General features: G+C 37.8%; 1 protein-coding gene across 1 annotated transcript in view; it reads right to left on the minus strand.

The window, feature by feature from the left end:
• IL1RAPL1 (interleukin 1 receptor accessory protein like 1) overlaps positions 1 to 16,917 on the minus strand; it is a 772,877-nt gene that overhangs the window by 290,878 nt on the left and 465,082 nt on the right. The gene's annotated exons all lie outside the window — the stretch shown is intronic.

Here is a 16,917-nt window from a genome sequence, read left to right on the forward strand (position 1 = left end):
AAGCAAATGCCAAATTGGAACTTGGACACCACACCAAGAGCCACCTACTCATCACATCTGAGCATGCTTTGAAGTGGAAGTGGTAACCTTTTTGCATCCTTTAATTAAAATGGGTCTTGTGACCCTTCCGATTATAGAATAAAGGATGTTTTAACCTAACGGCCCGCTAACTTGTTTACCTTAGCCTTCAATACTCATACTCCCAGACCAAGATGTTCCTTCTGCATTACCTACAATCTTCAGTAGTGTGGTCTCTCTCCTGAAACTTATTTCCTCTGCTGCTGGATGTTGATAAGCCAGGCAGCCAGAGACTAAGGAACATGGTCTTCTTTCTCACATTTCATTATGCACTTTAATTAGGCTCAAAGACAAAATTACTTGAATGTTGGGGGTTTTTTTCGCATGAGTTTCCAGGTGGGCAGCAAATGAGTGTGTAACATTGAGTACTCCCCAGGAACACACTGTGACAATGCAAAATTTCTCTCCTACTGTTTTGCAAATGCATTCGACCTCTGATCTGCTGAAAGAGGATCCTGCAGAGAGCACTGTGGAAACATTCATTTTCTTATTTCCATTCTCAGACTCTGTGAGCTGATTGCTGATTTACAACAGTCTCGCGTGCATCGAACATGGCAGAATCTCAAAGGTGGCTACATTTTCTCCTCTTTAGATTTCTTAATATCTATTTCCTTTTTTCTTTTCAAGAAGAGGGGACAGAAATGCTTAAGAACAAAGAATAAGAGGAACTTAATTCAAAGAACTCTATAGTCCAATTTTCTAGAGAAAATGTAAACCTGAACAGAAAGATATAAATTAGAGAATATTCTTAGAAATGTAAATTCTGGAATGGTATGACTCTTAGCTATCCAGCTAATTCATGGACTTGTATGGAAAACAAACATAAAATTACTTCCTTATAATGAAGCTATAAGTATAATTTATTACTCCGTTCAAGAATTTGGCTGCACAAAACAAATAAAGTTGTTTAAACTTTATGCAAAGCAAACAATTCATCCACTGAATATGGATCATTCTTGCTGCTTTTAAGCTGTTTAAGAGCTGATCACCATTCTTACCTGTACATGCAATTTAAAATAATTCAGTATTTTAAAGAACATATTTCCATTACTGTACGTTATGTTATTCCTCCATTAAGGTGCTACTTGAGATATTTGTTTATTATGTGGCTTGAGAATATCATAAACAGTCACCTAAGTAAATTTTTTCCAAATTGGTAATATTCTCTTTCTCTGTTCTTGAGATACCTATCTCTTGTAAATAGGGAGAAGGTATAAACAATCCATCAAGCTCTGAGAGTCAAGAGTACATTAACTAGATGAGAGGACTCTGCCATTGGTGGCCAGGGAGCAATACATAGCGACGTATTGGCTATTTAATTTGCACATATAAATATTCTCTTCTATTTCTTTCTATGTGTTTGAGCGTTACGTTGAGTTCATATTACTGAATTTCATGATTTTAAAATTTCTAGAAGGCGCTTGAAGGGGAACCCCCCCCCCCCCCCAAAACCACACTTAACTGTCATCCCATTCTCTGAAGAGGCAAGCTAAGTAAAATTGTCATATATGGTTTTTTGTCTTCCCTCAGTATTCAGACTGAATTGGCCAAATTTATGTTTTGGTCTGCAAAGAGCTCTGTTCTGCAACAGTGGCGATGTCAGTTGCCAGAGCTGGAATTCCTTCTGAGGCACATCCAGGTTTCCATCGCAACGTCAGATCCTTTACTAGATGCAGCGTAGGCTTCTTGCTCCGTAAGAAGAGAGGCATTTTGGAACTATCTCAGAATGTTTAAAACCATTGTTTGAAGAGGATGATGGTATTTAATGACTCAAAGTTGTGCATGTGTGTGATTTGAGTCATATGGATATAAACCTCCTGCAGACAGAAGCACAAATTGGCTGGGCTTTAAGGTAATTATGTTCTAAACTGTCAGATGTAAGGTACTGAAACATTTTGGGTGGATACTTTGTCAGCTGAGTTCCCTAACAGAATTTTCTCTCAAAACCCCAAAATATCATCAAAAGAACTTAAAGCTCCAGATGCCCCCCAGTGACACAGACTTTCTTATTGCGACTCTAAATACTAACTGCACTGTCAATCTGACTCATCTTGTACGCTGTGTCAGAAACCAAAGCTGTTGGGATGAAACAAAACTCAAGAAGAATGATATCAAAGGCAGAGCAACACAAACAGTATAAGCAAAGGAAACCAAGTTAATGGCCTCAAAGAACAGAAAAAGAGAAAGAAAATTAAAGAATCCCCAGGTGCGAAAAAAGAAGAAAGATGGGATGAGTTTGCTGATTACAGCTGGAGCATGATGGATACAGTAGATGTGGAGCCCCTCAGCTAGCAGAAAGTGTAGCAGGGAGCAGAGCCCTCCAGCAAGCATGCGTATACTGCAGAGGGTAAAAAATGTTCATGTGTTAGAACTAAGAAAATTTTCCATATGTCTCTTACTGGAGGCACCAGATCAAACAAACAAACAAACAAACAAACAAACCAACCTATGTCGTGAGTTCAAGGAAATATTATAAGCCCACGGAAACTCAATGTTACATTCATTATTAAGAGCAAATGCTGCAAACAATTTTTCTCTTTTTATTCTCCAGTGTGGTCCGAACTGTGTACCTTTATCACTAGGCAGTTAAAATTAAAAGCAATACCAGTCTAAAACCTCAAATCTGCAATAGCTACTTAAATAAAATTCAGGCAATGAAAATCACATAGGTTATGAATACATTGTAGAGGGTTTACTAGAACTGTATGTCTTACCTATTGTCCACAAGACTAATTTGCCTATCAGTACAAGGAAAATATTCATTCACTTGCTACCACTGATGAACAAAATTTATTTCAGACAGTATGACAGAGGCTGCTCCAGTGTTTGACATGGACCCATGCAGCCATCTTCACCCTAACATGTAATTTATACACTATTTGTCTATAAATGTTAAAGTAAAACCAATATGGCAATAGTAACTACTTAATGTATTGGTTCCATTATAGGTCTCATATTTATAACCATTTATCATTCTTAAAATTTTAGGTCCCAGAAGCAATGGATGTGTGATTGAATCCTGTGATAACAATAGGACAGAAAAATATATAAAAGGTTTAAATTCTCAATGACTTCTGTATCCCAGGAGTAGATGCTCTAATGCCCAGCTTCTCACAGTTCCCTTGAATCAACAGTCCATCTTTTCTCATCTGGTATTATTTAATCTCTTGGTTGTACAGCAGCCTTGTGAAAGCATATAGAGCACTGACTAACAAGAGTCTGCTTAAATATGAGCATAAGACTTGTGCTTTTCACCCTTTGCTAGAAATGACATCCCCCTCACCAGTTCATCAGTAGCTATTTCACCTTAATGTTAGTTGATTTGCAACTGTGATAGATACCTGTCTATGGGATACCTTGATATTCTGACCCCATGGTACAGAAGAGAGTGACAGAATGAAGAGTGGAAAAGCTCTATGTAGAGAACTAAAAGAACATGGTTAAGTTTGAAGAAAAGAAGAGCATGAAATGTGGAAAAGTAAAGAAAACTTTTTCTCTGCTTGAATTGACATCTACTTCAGGATGTTGTTTCTTTGAGATGTTGGCTGGAAAACACACATATGCATTTCATGTTTTTTTCTTAACTGAAGAGAAGGTGGTCAAAGTAGGGGAAAAAAGAGAAAAAAGGAATACATCTTGCATTTTAAGTATCTAGTGTACAAGAATGTCCCACCTTATTCATGTGGATCTCTACACAAAGGTAAAAAAACCCTAAAAATCACAGCAACAAAAACACCTAAAAGAAAGACTGTGAAGAAAATTGTGGGACTGTCCTGCTAAAGTACTGTCTCCATTGTTGTTCATGTCTAGCAAAACAGACTCTTATGAAGTTTATCACTCAATACCTATGAAACCAACAGTGCCCAAAGATCTACATACTACCAGGATGCACAGGTAAAATTCTGTACATATTTTTAAGGCCTTAGCTTTTGAGGTTTTTTTTCACATCTGGAAAGGCAAAGATGTACTTATTTCACATCTAGGTATTTTTCTTTTGATCAAGCATTGCGATTGTGAGAATACCCCAGAGGATACACTTTTGATCACTACTAGTCAATCAAGTAGCAAAGAAAATATGAGCTGTTGACAACAATCATGAATGCTGAATGGTCCTGCAAATACAGAACTTTCACTGACTAATATAAGGCTGAGATCTTGTCTATTCAAATGCTTCTGAAATGGTTCCTTATTGAGTACAAATGATAAAAGCATACATCTGAAATTCTTATTTCCAATGCATTTTTTTTTTCCCCAAGAAAATGCAGAAGTCTGTACTGTAATCCAAAATATCCATGAATGGACATAGAGCAACTTGTCAAACTTCAGACAAAAGCATACCTTTGAAAAGCTTATAGAAGGCAGAACTTTAGGAGTAGAAAGCAGGAGAATGAGTTTGCTTTAGTAAGATTAGATTATCTTTGTTGGTTGTTTTAATTTCTTTGGGGGTTTCCTAAAGCTTTGCATTTACAAAGATATGACAAAAACATCCTTCTATTTCATAAAATCAAGTTATTAATCTTCTCCTCTAATACTAAACATCTAACACATAACATTAATTCAGCCTTAGAAGCAAGAATTGAAAAAGAATTTGACAAATAAACAAGAGAGGACATTGGAAAACTCTTCACAGCAGTCTGTGAAGATAAATTTCACATACAGCTGAAAATTAATTTCGCCTCATTCTGCCCCATATGGATTTTTTTCTAGAAAAACAGGAAACTTTTCTTCATGTTTACAGCATCAATATATATTTCCCTTCTCTTTTTAAAGGTAAGTATACAAAAATCTCTCGTAGCTGATTTATACTGTTTTATTCCTTTTTGTAGTTGTCAACAGGTTTTGTGTATTTTTTTCCCCTGCGTTTTTCATTCTATCCTATATTTCACCTGTTAAACAAGAATTGATTCCATGGAAAGCATCTCCTTTAAACTTGGTGAAACACCAAGCAGAAGCGAGAAGAAAAAAGGATGGATTTATCACTTTGCAGAGAAAAAAAAAATAAATCTCTGAAAAATGGTGTTCAACCAAGCAAGTTGTCTTTTAACAGTAGTAGGGAGGAAAAAACGCACACACAAAATCCCACAAATTAACTTCTGAGCCATCAAAAAAAATTATCAACTGTTTTTTTTAAAATAAAAATTAATAGTCTGGGCAGATAACCAACAAAATAGTAGAAATAAATCTCTTACAGATTACATACTGCATCACTGTATTAAATTCTTTGTCAGGTGGGTAATAGAAAATAGTAAACATTATACTTCCAGGTTAAAAAAAAAAGAAAAGAAAAATAAAAGAGTGCTATATAAATGATATGTACAATTTTTTTCATTTGGCTTTGCCTTGCATTTTTGTGTTGCATGTGAGCCCACTGAACAGATGTGATCAGGAACATTCTGCATATCACCTTCATACTTAACCTTTTGGCAGGCTACTGAGGTTCCCATGCCACTGGAAGATGGAGAATCCCATTAGATTGGATGTGGGATGTATGTATGTATTTTTTGCCCTCTTATGGAAACCATCTAGGGGCAGAAACTTATGCATCATCACAAGAAAAATGAAAGAAGGAAATTATTCCAATATTCCTAAATTCCACCATGTCCGATATCTCCAAGACTTGTTTGACCTTCATGTAAGATATTGCAGTTATATTTTTGTACACTTACATATGCTTAAGTAAAGTGAAAAGTAACTTTTGAAAATAAACACTGGTCGTAATTGACAGTTGCAGTAGTGACAACACCATTTTGAAATTAATACCTTCATAGGCCTGCCACCTAACAGCAAAACCACCTATTTCTGCTTCCCTATCATTCTAGTAAGCAAGCTATTAAGAACAAAGAAGCAAAAAATACGCACAGGCGCAGAAGACAAAATTTGTAGGCAGTAAAATCAAGAAGCTTGGTGGTTTTCATATAATATGTTAATTCCAGATTTTTTTTTAATACTACTATACATAGTCCAATATGGCATCAGTTAATCCAGTACAGAAGTGCCATTACATTTACACAACATGAAAATACAACAAATTGTTATATTATGAATTTTAAAAAGATACATGTATTTTAATTCCTAGTGGTATATTCTATTTTGTGTATAACATTGTTATAACATGTAGCACATAAAAAAATAAAAGCCAGAGTAAGTTCTATATAAAAATAAATTAAAGGGGGAGGTGACAAAATTTCTAGAAGTCTCACAGTCAGCAAAATGTTCAATGTTTAATAGTTGTTAATACAGTAGAGACTCAACCAAGTTCCTAACTTCTGTGTCTAGGAACAGAAGAAAGAACAGTTAATCTGAATTAACTTTATTTCATTTTTGATACATATAGATAATGAAGACAATCATCAAAGAATACTAGCAATTGCTAATAATACATCAGTAATAGATTTTATTCCATTAATTACCACCGACTAATGATACCTGTACCATGTTATTCAATGTAGTTATATTTAAAGAAGTAACAGATGTAACAGATCTATTTAATCTGAATTTAGGTAAATTCAAATGCTACAATATTATTAACAACTTTTCCATACATACATAAATGTATCCTATGTCTGACTTAGTACATTTGTGCAGGGCCATTTGTGAAGAGCCTAAAGCAGCAATACTGACCATCTACAGATTTACAGAATTGGGTTGTAGCAGTCAAGAGCCTGTGGGACAGGGAGAGTCAGAAACTAAGAATCTTAATATTCAAAAAAGATTTCCCCCCCTCCCCCATGATGTCTAATCTCAGATTTTATCTACTCTCAATCAGTCTACCTGCTGTGATATGATTGCACTGGAAAAATGGCAACCTGTATTGGCTAAACTAACTGTGCTTTAACTCACTTATCTCACTTATCACATGATACTTTTCGGAGGTTTCTTTTGTTTGTTATTTTGCCTTGATTTTTTTTCTTTTCTTCTGAACAGGGTAATGAGAGCTGACAAGTTAGTCCGTTAATTGTTCCTTAATCTGTCCAGTCACAAACGTTCAGAAGCGTAAAATTAGCTGGAAACTTTTCCTACATAAAAATGAAGCTTTTCATTTACCTATTTTATTCACTAGATTTTACAAGCACAATAAAAAAATAATCAGATTTAAAACATACAAAATAAAAAAAAAGGAAGCAAGAAGCTGTTTGGGGATTTTTATTTAAGACAACAAATCCATTTAAATCAAATTTATCTAAAAAAAAAATTAAATTAACACGTAACTTGTCAGAGAGAAAAGAACAGGAGGACAAGGAAGAGGAGTCACAAGGGAGAAAGCAGACAAGAGAACACAGAGAAAGAATAGTTTCTCTAAACTTTAACACTTATAGTATTGACATCTACATTTGAAGGAATTGCTTAGAGAAGTAGGCACTTAAAGCATAATTTCTTTATAAAATAGAACTCTAAAATGGGCCAGATGGGTTACTCTTATGAAACTCTGCTGTTTTCTTCCATTGAATAAAACCTGGTAATCGTCAATCTCCCCTTCAGCTTCACCAGAGGGAGCTCAGTGGTGGATTTATACAGCTCGGTGCTCCCCAGGCAGCATCCCCAGTCATGACAGAAAAAGGGAAATTGGGACTTTATCCGTTAGTGGTCCGCTCCGGTGCTTTGCCATCCGTGCCCTTCACCAGCAGGGTAATTCAGGGGACCATAGCATGTAGCTTATACGGAAGACACACTGTTTTTGGGACTAGAAGGAAGTGCTCTTCAGAAAGTCCTCACCACCCCCCTGAGGAAGGAATTTTAACCCAACCCTTGTTTTATTTCCTTGTAGAGTGCTTTCTGCGTGAAGAAGCAGTTCCTCTCATCAAAGGCGTTCAGGATAAGACTATCTTCATCTGGTGCACAAAGGCAGCATTCGAAGGAGGGGTGAGCAGGGCAAATAGACCTCTCTTGATCCTGGCATTGATCACCAGGCACAACAACACCTGTCTGCAGTTCTAAATAAGCTGCAATGGAACCGCAGTACAATAACGACACCCGCTGAATGCAGCAAGACCCACTAACAATGTTTTTCATGTAAGACAGCAGTCTTCAGTCTTTGCATTCCTCTGCATACCTTTTGTTTCTCCTTCATTTTCAAGGGATGCAATACTTGTAGTACATGGCCTGTCATGACACTGCATTTTTGCAGGGTTTATTAAACATGATGACTAATCAGGAAGTCAACTGGCAGCAGAGTAGCATGCTCTTTCAGTGTACATCATGAGAGCAAATTCAGTTTCTACCCTTTCAGGAGCATTACTAGAGAAACTGCAGGCTTTGCATTAGTAGAGATCAGTCGTTTGTACTGAATTATGTTATAGTATTACGCTATTTACCAGGGTAAACAAACTGGAGAGCAACCAGGAAGCAAAAAAAATCTCTTTTATGTTTACCCTTGTCATATAAGCTGAGTTGGGAAAGTAACTTTATTTCCAACTCCTGCTAAACTAGATATTAAAAAAAGAACATCTGGGAAATCTACTTTCTTCACAGTATTTTAAATTTTAATATGTAAACTTGGCCACTTAATACCCACTTTCTATAAATGGTCCATCCCATTTCAGGGGAAAACTTTTAGTTCAGTAATTAGGTTTTTCATGTTTTTGTTCATTTTCAGTCCAAGTAACTTCTATTATTTGAGTTATTTGGATTCCTGAAAGCTGGAGAGAAAGCATTCATTCAAGAGAAAAACAAAACCAAGTTATTGATAAGCTACTTGTGCTTTTGGCTACCGGCTCCAAAGGCTCTTTGTGAGCTTTAAAACGTTCACATAAAAAAAAATAAAAATTAGAGCCTTTTGATAGCAGTGGGGTTGTTTGAGGACACGCCTGAGGCCCTGGGACGCATGGCGAGGGTGGGAGGTGAGCGTGCCCTACTGCAGCCAGGATTGCTGCCCGAAGGGAGGTCCCCGGGGTGGCGGGGTCCGATGGCCTCAGCAGTCTGCAGCTCCTGGACCATTTGTTCAGGATAGCAGTTTTCAAACTTTTTGTTAGTTTTGTTAGCAACAAGGCTCCCTTTTGTTGTTTGGTTTTGGTTTTTATTTTACACCCCCCCCCAGAAAAAACCACCCCTCTGGGATGGGTGGCTCCCGCACTCCCTGGCTCTGACAGTTGCAATCAGAGATTGCCTTTCCCACAAAGCTTCTAGAGCCAGCGGAGCTGCAAGTGCTGGGGCAGTGCTGCAGGAGCGGGGGGAAGAGAGGTGAAAATGGAAGGAGATGGACAGAAGCTGGCTGGAATTTTTCTCTGTGCCGTAGAAATTATCTCCTGCTTCCACACCCCAGGGGGCCAGCCTGGTTTGAAAACTGCATTTGACCTCAACTGAATTACATAAGCACTGATTTCTTCCCTCAAGGGTCACCTAATTTTATGCATGATACTATGAAATAACCCACTACACACGAGCCTCCAGGACTATTTGAATATCAATGCTCTGCAAGATACTTGTTTTAATATGTTTGAATTAGTCACACCAGAAAAGATTGATCAGTTTTAGCGTCTGCTTCCATACTCGGAAGCCAAAACTTTCACATTTTATCTTCTGCCATGACTGGTACATGCTGCCATCCCATGTTCCCCCTTCTGCTCTCCAACCCCACCGGAAGAGAATGTCAAAGTACAAAATCTAACTGCATTAGAATAACTCTTTCCTTGTGTTAGAACGAGCTACTGACCGATGTGAAAGGCCTTTTATTGATGTTCTGGACAATAAAAATGAAATACAAATTAGCCTTTAGAAAGGGAATTGAATTTTCTCATCCTTATAATACCTTAAAGCTTCTTTTGTGAGCAAGCTAGAAAAAAATATATGTGTACACTTTTATGTTATTGACTTTTCTGTATGATCTCTGTCTTTTTTAAATTCTAAGTGAAACTTATCCCTTTGTGAGAGCTAGAATCAATCTGACATTGATTTGCACATTTTAATAAAACCTCACTTTCTTAGTACAAAATACTTGAACAAAATTATGACAATAATCTTAATTAAGAACTTGTACTGGCAATTACATGGAAGGCACAATTGCATAAAATTAACTAATTTCCCCATAAACCATTTTATTTAAAGCTTTCTTTCAGATAAATTAAAAAACTAACAAAAAAAATAAATTAATCCATACTCTTATAGTACAGGTATAGCTAAATATTCCTATAGTGTAACTCTGTAGTCCTACAGTATAGGAGTATATATCTAAATACAATTTATTTGAATTTAAAGCTTTTTTCAGATAAGTTTTCTTTTAAACTCCCATATTCTTACAACATATATTCCTATACTCTATATGTCTAATCAGCAAGAGTATGTGCTTTAAGAAAGTTATCATACAAAGGTTTTTAAAGCATATGAATACTATACCTATATGTTATTCATTGTGAGTAAAAACCAATTTCTAAAACAACTTTCTATTAAAGTATTTGGTATGTGAACTCCTTCAGAGAATAGCACTTACATATGGATTGCAGGTAAAAATGTTAGAGGTGATCAAAAAGGATGGGAATCAATTAAAAAAATAATTGTACTGCACAGAGTATATAGGTTGAGTACAATATGGATTACCATTACTCTGAATTTAATAGTACATTTAATATTTTAGTGCTACTTACAAATTTAGTGCTAAATTAGCTACTCATTTCAGTGAAAATTCCCAGGATCATTAGTGAAGAAATTTTGGGCCAGTGAGTCATAAAGTGCTAAAATAGGGATGTGTTGGAATGACACTAAATGTTTTCTCTTCAGCAGATCAATGTATATTTGCAAAGGAGACAGAAATATGAAGAGCTATAAGAGTATACTCTTATAGATGAAAATTCCTTCAGCTTTCTACAAACTGCAGTAGGGAGATAATACCTGAGCATGAAATGCCTCTAGGTAGACTTATCTCCTCATAATTCAGGAGATCATGGCACTTGCTTTTTTCTTGGGAACCAATGATCATGAAGGAGAGAAAATTTTAAACCTTACTTCGCACCTTATGCCAGAATAGCAGAAATGTAGTACTATGGCTTCTTTGGAAAATGAAAAGTTAAGAGTTTTTTTTATTCCTCCCATTTTTTCCATTTACAGAATCACAGAATCAGAAAATGGTTGAGGTTGGAAGGTACTTCTGGAGGTTGTCTGGTCGAAACCCCTGCTCAAGCAGGGCCACCTACAGCTGCTTGCCCAGGAACATGTCTAGCTGGCTTTTGATTACGTCCAAGGATGGAGATTCCACAATGACCCTGAACAACTGTGCCATGGCTTGGTCACCCTCACAGTGAAAAGTGTTTCCTGATGTTCAGACAGAACCTCCTGCATTTCAGTTTGTGCCTACTGCCTCTTGTCCTGTCTCCATGCACCAGTCTTTGCACCCTTCCTTCAGATATGTATATACATTGATGAGATCCTCCTGGTGCCTTCTCTCCTCTAGGCTGAACAGTTCCAGCTCTCTCAGCCTCTCCTCACAGGAGAGATGCTCCAATGCCTTAATCATCTTTGTGCATCTTCATTGGACTCTCTCCAGTTCGTCCATGTATCTCTTCTACTGGGGAGCCCAGAACCAGGCACTGTACTCCAGGTGTGGCCTCATCAGTACTGAGTATAGGGGATCACCTCCCTTGATCTGCTGGGAATTCTTTGTCTAATGCAGCCCAGGTTGCGTTTAGCCTTCTTTGCTGCAAGGGCACGCTGCTGGTTCATGTTCAACTTCGTTTCAGCCAGGACCCCCAGGTCCTCTTGTGCAAAGTTGCATAGATCGTTATTCATGGAACATTTGTTTTCTGTTTGTTTTTTTGTTTGGATGGTTGGTTTGTTTTGGGGTTTTTTTTTAATGGCTGGGGGTAGAGGGGAACTGTTAAAGGAAAATACTTTTTCCAAGGATTTATATAAAAAGGGACAGAAAATAAAAACAGTTGGTATGAGAATGAATGGAAAAAAAAAGCTTATTATTGAAGCCAGGGGCCCTTAAAATGATGTCTACCATTTGGTGCAACAGTGCGTGCCCAAGCAGCTGTGCCTACGCAGAGTTCTGTGTTCAGGAACAACTGGGTGTTACTAGATCCTGATGACTCAGAAGGTCATCAAAAGTTGGAACATTTTTACCATGAAATCATCCCTTTTACAAATGCAATCCGCATTCCTTTATATTACCAAAACTGAAAGCATTATTGGAAACAAAGATGATGCTAAATGGCTTTTCCCCTGTTCCCCTTCTTTGCTTGATGAATTAACACAAGTGCAACCTACAGTTCTCAACTAGAGCTAGAGGAGGACAGATCCTATCATTCAGTCTCAAATGCTAAGTTAGATTCTTCTGTTCAGCTGTTAAGCAGCTGCATGAAAAATATCCCTGGAAAGTTTCTGTCTCCTCTTTGAATGATTAGATATTTATCTCTTGCTAACTCTGGATGAGCGTGTTCTTTTCTGAATAGAGATTTCTCATGTTCCGTTATCAGTTACTCATTAAAGGTACATATGGACAGAGCTATCCAAGGATTGTAATTTTTACTATCAATATTAGAAGAATGGCATTTGCGCATGAATAAGATTCCTTTGAAATTGTCTCCATAACTCTTTCCCCTATCTACCCAGTAAAAATGAGAGTAAGTATGACATGCTTTGAAAGCAGACACTAAACAAGAGAAAAATCACTACATTTATTAGGTTATTGCTTCAAGGCTAACTGTTTCCTAGCATATTGATGCTACTTGTCCAAAGTCCTGGAAATTCTCAAATGAAATTGTATTACAACTCTCAATTTAAAAAGTACATAATTCCGATAGTTATGACTGCTAGATTTGTTAAGAAACACTTTTAGTTATTCTTCTTTTACACTTACTTTCCTATGAAGAAACAACAATTCAGAAGTCAGTCAGTCTTCAGTACCAGAAACAGAATTAGAAAGAAGAAGGTCTCTCAAGTAGTATGACATCCCTCAGGTGAATATAAGAGCATTGCTGTGTGGAGATTGAACTAGAAGTCAAAAGGAAGTACCAAGTTTCGGCAGAAAAGTCAGTCTTTGGTAATGCTTTACCTGCTACCAAAGCAGAGCTTTAGAAAGGTGCAAGAACTTGATGAAATTCATACAACTGAATACCTCAGAGCAAGTCCTGAATTCCCAAGTAAGAAATGTACATGCTGAAAAGAGAGCAGGATTTGAAGAAACAGATCAATAAACAAAGGAATATAATACAGTTTGGATGCGTCTTTCATCCAAGCACCATAAAGTACATGGGAAATTTATCTATCAGCTATTTCTGGCTGTGTTCATATGAACAGCTTTGCCACAAAATAGGTTCCAAAATTGCCTCAGTGTAATCTGTATCGACACAATAAATATTTTTCGTTCATTCTAATTTTGAGCTCTAAAATGTGATCCTGATCTGCTTCAGGCTGTTGCTGAAGATCAGAGTAATGGAAGCTTAGGAAACAGAAACCAGAACTCAAATTGCATTCATATTATGTTCATATCAACAGCATCCCCGAAGCCAAATGCAGGCACACAAGCACTTCCACCCACCCCAGCTACCCACTCTGCCCAGTGTTGAAAGTGTTAGTTCTCAGTCCAGCCTCCAGACCTTTTCAGTCTGCCTGTCTGCCCTTAAATGTACTAAAAGCCGTCTTTATGTCCACACATTCAAAGGAAAGCGTAGAAATGCAAGCTTTATCCAGCATCAAAACACTCTCTCAGTAGTCAAAGCCATAAAATCTCTTTTGCCAAAGAGAGAACGTGTCACTATTTCTTCTCACACCAACACCAAGAGGAACCGTTGCCCTATGGAGCACCTCCCGAGAGTGCAATACATGTGTCTGCACATTGTCCATGGTCTCCAAGACTGTAAACATAAAAATAATCAACTTCACAGAGAAGAAAACAGAGCTCAGTGAGCCATTTTAGGTAAATGTTATTCAAGGATCCCTTGGAGCTAATTTCTTGAAGCAGCTAGAACAGCCAGAAGGACACACTTTTTGTTGCAAGGCTCTCAAAGCACAAGTGACTTGAGACTCCATGTTAAAGAATGAGTAATTCCCTTCTTCTGCAGCATCCCCAATAAATTCATTCTTATTTTCCTGATCTTCTTGACATGAAGTAAAAAACCAACAGCTGTGCACCTTCACTCATCTCAATGCCAGGTTTCCATCCCACGCAGAATGTGACACATTTGAGAATTCAGCAGAGCCTTGAGCTTCAAATATATGAAACCATACTATTCTTTGTATCATATTATTATCAGCCACCAAGGCAAATAACTCTGACATGAAAAATGAAAAGGTTACAGAGGCTTCAGCTGCCCTAACAAACACAGAGGTATAAGGATAAGGCACAGACAGATGCCAGACACCATAACTATACATTCTCATTTCTTGTTTTAGTTTTCAAATTGCTGCTGCCACACATCCTCAGAAGCATGAATCATCCGGAATATCCAGACATGAAAATCCAAAGTCATGTGAACAGTGGCAATATGAATATATGAAAGCATTTCTGCACAGACAGCTTTGAATAATTTTACATAATTCAAGCATGCCTGTGTAAGCTATTCTAGTTTGACAAAAATTAATTTTACTTTGCATGTTTTAATTCACATCTCAAACGTAAAAGGTAAACTGAACTAGTCTAAACACCTTTCAGATAACTGAAAGCCACTGTATCTTCTTTTTCACTTGGACCGGGGCCCACCCTTTATGTGTCACTGCCTTCGTACAGTGCCTTTCAGCACAGATATGTGAGGGACAGTAGCAGAAACCTCTCACATATTGTTTCTTGGTGGTGGTCTCACAGAAAACGCCACGTCATTTGTCAGAAATACCGAATATCTACTTTGACTTGTTTGGCTGCTTCCTCCTGTAGCAGGACACAGCTTCCAGCTGGGCGGGTGCTGCCAGCTTAATCATCTGCTGTTCCTTGTGACCTAGCTTCACCCCCAAATTCCCCACTATCTAAATATAGGAATAGCTGTATAGCACAGTTCAGTTTATAAATACGCTATGGCTCAAAACCCTGCCATCAGTTCGTATAATCAGTAGAGAGTTGAATGAATATATAAACTCCTTCTGAACAGAAAGTCTAACCTATATTGGCATGTACCACATATACCACATTTTCTGTTTTATATTTTTGTTTCTGCAATCTATTTCAGTCACAATTATTTTCTTCAGATTGGGAGAGAACAAAGAGAACCTGTAAATTCCTGTATTGATTAAACATTTTGTCACATTTTTCACAGATGAATTCGTATCTATTTGCAAGTATTTTAATATTCAGAACAATTGGGTTAGATAGCCATTTGTTCAGAAGCATGACTTCTCCTTGCACTCTTGATGTCTTTGTTAGAGGCAGCTGCATCCAGTAATCAGGTAGATGAGAAGATGCTGCAGCTCTGTGCACGAGGTTCAGTCACGCTAAGCACACATACCCGATAGGTTGGCATGCACACACACACACACATATATGCTCACACACACACGCTCACATGGCCGCTCACACAGACAGACACCTACACAGATGCACAGTACTTGCAGAAACGTGAGCTGCAGAGCTGGCCCAGGCCAGTTCTTTCCCTCCAACTGATCCAGTTGAAGTGATCTAGTGGAATATACACACATACATGCACACAACATGGGTGCCTCCAGCAGCTGCCCTTAGACACTCAGCCCAGGAGCTGGCCCCAGCTCCACCGCTCTCCCCAGCTGCTGGCACTGGCACATGAGATTCACAGCCCCACCAGCTGCTGGAGCTCAGACACCTTATCCTACTCACCAGCCAGGCCAGCGTGCACCAACACCTGTTTAGCGTAGATAAGAGAGCCACATGGAAAACAGAAATGCCCTTTAATGAGAAGATGGGACAGACTACAGGGCTCAAATAAGAGTACTCACCATCAGCCTATTTACACTGGACAGCCTTTTATCTCCTTTCACCCCTATCCCTTTGCTTTTTATCCTCTAGTCCACCTATTTCCCACACTTGTTCTCAATATACCTTAGTCTCTTACTCATCTGTGGTCCTTCCCCTAAACATCCCTTTTGTTCCATGCATCCCCAGGATCCCTTCAAAACCACATTCAGCAATATTTTTTACATTAACAAAAAAATGCTTTTCCCCTCTGCATACCATAGTATGTCCCATATGCCCTTCAGCCTGAAGACCTTTCCAGGAGGAAGCCTCTCCAGATGATTTCCCTGGGTGGTTTTCCACTCACAGGTATCAGCAGATTTATGTTAAAACTGAAGACCATCAACTAGTTCTCGGAGACAAGACAGGGTGACGTTCTCGACAGGCCAAAGATATCTTCCAGGTCTCCTTTGTTTTCCCAGCTGAGTCTTTCCCTGCCTCTCTTTCTAACTGGTGTCTTCTGCTCACTTACTTGGTCACTTGCCTGGACAAAGCTCCCATCCCGTTTCTGTCTAAGACTATTTTTCTACAAAGCGTTCACTGTCCCTTCTCTGCTAAAAGCTTTCAAATCACAGCATCTTGTGGTAACAGTAGTCACAGTTTATGAGTGTGATCATAACTATTTTTGAATGCATCATATTCTGGTAATCCTGTTGTCTAATGATTTTCTGAAACTTTCCAAAATCTAAAGCAAATACATACAAAATATCTAATCAGTTTCTGCATCTTCCTAGAAAACCTGAAATAGAACTTCTGTTTTCTTAATGTTGTTTCACAGTAGTATTTCTTCTACCGGATTTTTCTCTGAAAGTTATGATTTTCTTTTTACGTACCATTTTTACCCCCACTCTAATCTATTAAAAATGTATTTTTACAGTATTAATCTAATTATAAATATACAGATAATGTATCAATATAAGTTCCGTAAGTCCTAAATAGTCTCAAAACATTTATTTTTTTGTGGCCAAGAAAATAACAGAAATATTTATCTTCTA

Source organism: Balearica regulorum, chromosome 1 (genome assembly GCF_011004875.1).
Source record: "Balearica regulorum gibbericeps isolate bBalReg1 chromosome 1, bBalReg1.pri, whole genome shotgun sequence".
Lineage (NCBI taxonomy): Eukaryota > Metazoa > Chordata > Aves > Gruiformes > Gruidae > Balearica > Balearica regulorum.